This window comes from Colobus angolensis, unplaced genomic scaffold (assembly GCF_000951035.1).
Source record: "Colobus angolensis palliatus isolate OR3802 unplaced genomic scaffold, Cang.pa_1.0 Scaffold287, whole genome shotgun sequence".
NCBI lineage: Eukaryota > Metazoa > Chordata > Mammalia > Primates > Cercopithecidae > Colobus > Colobus angolensis.
This window is the reverse complement of record NW_012116121.1, coordinates 1339648-1343888: the sequence shown is the minus strand read 5'-3', so window position 1 is coordinate 1343888 and position 4241 is coordinate 1339648. Positions and strand designations below refer to the sequence as shown.

The 4241-nt window shown below is 49.1% G+C and overlaps 1 protein-coding gene across 1 annotated transcript in view; it reads left to right on the top strand.

Moving 5' to 3' along the window:
• Nucleotides 1-6: 6 nt before the first annotated feature.
• FAM69C (family with sequence similarity 69, member C) overlaps nt 7-4241 on the top strand; it is a 21217-nt gene continuing 16982 nt past the window's right edge. Inside the window, exon 1 of the mRNA XM_011948919.1 lies at nt 7-23. The gene's annotated coding sequence lies outside the window, so the exon portion shown is untranslated. The remainder of the gene's footprint in view (nt 24-4241) is intronic.

Sequence of the window (4241 nt, the reverse complement as noted above, 5' to 3'; positions counted from 1 at the left end):
GCCGGCGCATCCTGGCCGCGCTGGTAAGTCCCGCCGCCGCTCTGCCCCACGCCGCGCGTCCCGGGAGGGGGGATCGCACCCGTCCCGACCCCCAGCCTTCCCCGGGGACTTGGGTGGCACCTGCCGGGAGCGTGGGGTCCCGACACCTGCGTGGAATGCCAGAGGCGCACGACCTGGTCCCCCGAATGGGGAAGCAGCCGGGAATGCTCTGTGGGCTAGCTGGGGTGTCTCTCCCCTTTTCGCCAGAATTTGCCCTTTGTCCCCAGACAGCCTTTCCGTCCTGCTCTCGCCACCCCTGAGCCCGAGCTCCGGAAGAAAGTTTGCGGGTCTCATACGAGTGTCTAGGTCTGGTCGAGCCTCCGGACAGCCCCTTGGTGCCGGCGTCCGGTGTCAGGCCGCCGGGCTCTGGGCACGAGCCAGTGCGGGGTTCGGGATCGGGGGTGCCACGCCTCTGTCTCTCGGGTCTGCAGCGCTCCAGCCCAGCCCGCGTTCTTTGATTCCACCCTGAGCTGCCAGGTCTCCCCCTACCTCGCCGAGCCCATGCGGAGGGCTGGTCAGACCCCGGCCCTCCTGCGCTCCAGAGCACGGGCTCTCTGCCATCGCGGTCTGTGGGAACCGATGCCGCGTGCGCTCTGGCGGGCAGAGCGCGCTGCGAAGGCGGCTCGGACCGGGCGGATCCCGGATCCTGGGTCCTCGACAGGAGCCTCCTAACCCGGGAGGGCCCGAAAGCTCGCACCCAGCAGCTCCTCAACTGAACCGGAAAATTAGGGTGAGGAAAAAATCATTTGGCAGTCTGCAGACTGCTGCGTGCGCTGGGCTCACATCACGTGAATGAACTTTAGTTGATTGGAAACGCGGCTAGCCGTTCTTTCAGGCGCAAAGGAGACTTGAATAAAGGTGGGAGTCCCCTAAATCCCAGAAAGGGGAAGATAGTAGCAACAACTCTTACATGACTTCTTAAGCGATTATTCACTTTCTAAAATAGTGACCGTCTAAGCATTTGGTTTGAAAAGTGATCTATTTTCTAAAAACTCTTCAAGAAACACATGGGAAGTTTTCAGTCCAGTTGCTTACATATGGGTGGGCCTTTTGAGATTGTCGATTTTCAAAATATGGGACCACAAAGATTTTTAAAGTAAATGATTTTTTAAGTGAGATTGAAATTGTTTTCTTAAAAAGTGAGCCAGGTATACCAGCTAAAACAAGTTATGCTCCCTAATTAACTCTGACGCGGGTCATAGTGTCATCGTGAATTGAACATATGTAGGTGAGACACCCATAGATTCTACTGACCCCTTCTAGTGTTACACTTAAGTTTCATCAAGTTTTTTTTTTTTTTTTTAAATGGGCTTTTGCTCTTGTTGCCCAGGCTAAAGTGTAATGGCCTGATCTCGGCTCACCGCAACCTCTGCCACCACGCCTGGCTAATTTTGTATTATTAGCAGAGACAGTGGTTTCTCCATGTTGGTCAGGCTGGTCTCGAACTCCCAACCTCAGGCGTTCTTCCCACCTCGGCCTTCCAAAGTGCTAGGATTACAGGTGTGAACCACCACACTGGGCCAGTTTTATCAAGTGTTAAGTTGTAAGAGCTCACTGATTTTTCTTAGGAACCCATAAAAATCCTTTTCATTGATAAATGTTTTCCCCCCTGGTTTTCTTTTCTTGTGAAGGGAGTGCTGATAGACTAATTATAGTAAACAAACATTGATGGTTTGGCTAGAGTGGAACACCTATTTACAAATTTAATCTAGTAATCCTTTAGATTAAGATAAAAAAGGAATGCCATTTTTCATTTCTTTACCTTTGGTTAAGTGAGGAAAGGCTTAATAATGGAAATTAAATCGTCCAGCATAATTTAAGTAATTGCTAATCATGACTTTCCCAGCATTCCAGGTCGTAAATTAAAACCAATTCTGTTTAGAGGCTTTACCAATATATCTTCAATGGCAGCCATATGGAATCATTTCTGGTCAGACATAAAGCTGGAGAGATTGGTTCTGCCCCTGAAGGCCCTCAATCTTTCCTACTGCCAAAAGAACGATGCAGAGGCCACATCCATCTCCCTAGGTGTTGATGTGACGCTGTCTCCGTGAACTGGTTTGTTGGGGAGCAGCCTTTGCCGCAGGCCCTGTTTGAGTTCCTTACTCCTTACACACTCTCAGAACTCTTTCTCCCCCTGTCTGCCTGCCACTTCCTTTTCTACTGTTTTCATCCTGCATATGTTGATGCGAGACCCACACAGTGCCCTGGCTCAAGTTTTACCCAGGACACTCTCAGTTAGGACAGGGTTTAAATACGACCCCAATCTTCACAATCCCAACTCTGCCAGGCTGAGTTGCCAAGTAGAGGTTGGCATGGTGTCTTCTGAGGACTTGAACTGAATTGAGCCTCTGTCTCCGCTCCCCTGGCACTTTCCGATTCATTCTGCCTGGCCTTTATCTGTAATAATAAAACTGGTTGTTATTTTCCTGATGGGCCTCCAGACTCTCATTAGCTTTCACTCTGAATACCGGAGCACAGAAGAAACCACTTTGCCAGCTGAGCCGAAGGGAGACTTTCTGGCAGAGCCCAGGGAGTTGTGGTGGATTTCCCGCCCCCGGTAGCGGGGCTGCCAGTGTTCCCAGGCTCCCGCCTGGCAGGGGGCATGGCTGGCCTGCCAGGGGCAAACCCACCTGTAGGATAAGGAATCAGAGGAAAAAGCTTAGGGGCGAGTCAGGGGATAGGTCTCCATGTTCTCCCCAAGCCCACACTCCACCTCCCCAGGGAGGTTCCACTCTAGCCAGCCACATCCCACTGACAAGTTCCTAGAAGAGCCAACCTGAATTGTTCCAAGGGAATTGAGCCCCGGGTCTTCCAGCTTAGATTTCCCTGGTCAGACTCTAGGGCTCTTCTTAATGGCGGCTTGAAGAGGAACGACATACTGTAATCAAGAAATAGGTGCACTCAGGTCTCTGGAGCCCCGCTTTTCCAGTGGGCTGTGTCAGCAGGCCCAGCCAGCTGGGGAGCTAGCTTGGTGCTGGATCACTGATACGCCTGGCTTCTCATTCATTCTGCAGGCTGAGCCCTTCACACAGAGGCAGAAGATGTGGGCTGCTGTCTGTTGACTCTTCCTCTGGGAAGGCACTGTGTGAATCATTTCATGGGGCTTATTTCACTGAATTCCCTCAACAACCTCTATGAAGTATTTGCTTTTAGTATCCCCATTTCACAGATGGCAAAACTGAGCCCCAGGGAGGTGAAGTGACTTGCCCTGCTTCACACAGTTAATATAGTGAGGAACCAGGACATGACTATGTGTAGTCTGATGGTAGAAATGACGTGACGGTAAGCGGCTTCTCTAATAATGGAAACCCTACATAACACCTCGTATACTTAACCCTTCCATAGCAAATCATTTTCAAAGCATGTCAAAGATATTCCCACAGACTGTTATCCTGAAGGCTTAACTGCCTTTTGGCTAGTTAGGTCTTGATGGAATGTCATGTAGTTGTCTACATTAGAGCTTCGTTTTTAATAGGGCAGGCTTATCTTTCTTTGCCTCTGTGATAGAAACTGTTGAGGTCCCAACGGGACTACAGCATCCAGGGCACATACCCAGAAAGATTTCTCAGCAGTGAATGACTCTGCCTGAATGCTCGGCCACATTCCTAAAGTAGAGAGGGGTTACACAGTGGACGAGCTAACTGCGCTGAGATTCTGCAAAGCACAGCATAGCTGCTTCGGAAAGAATACCACTGTCAAGTATGAATGTTGCTAAACTGCATAGGAGCTTAATGCTCCTTAAAAACAAACACACAAAAGAAAACCCAGCCCTCAGACGTGACCTCTGGGACCTTATCAACAGTTTTTCTAGACTAGAGTGGACAGGTTTTGTTTTTGCCTGAGAACCATGACATAGAAAGATACTAAGCAATGATTGCAAAGAGTGCTTCTTACAAAAGCTAGGACTGATTTGATGGGAATGTGCATCTGTGTGGATATTTTCACATCCATGAGAAGCACAAATCCACTGCAAATGTAATTAATTTTAAAAGCACGCCAGAGTTAGCTGCAATGAGACTAACTTGTTTTTTCAGTTTATTTCCAACTCCAATACCTGTGGATTATATATACACACACATTTGGGTACAAAAAATGTATCTGTCTTTAAGCTGGCCTTAGGAACTCCTCCTATGCACAGAGGAGTCTGAGAAAGACTACCTTTTAAAATAGGTCTGTATAAAGTACTTCTATTGAGTTTA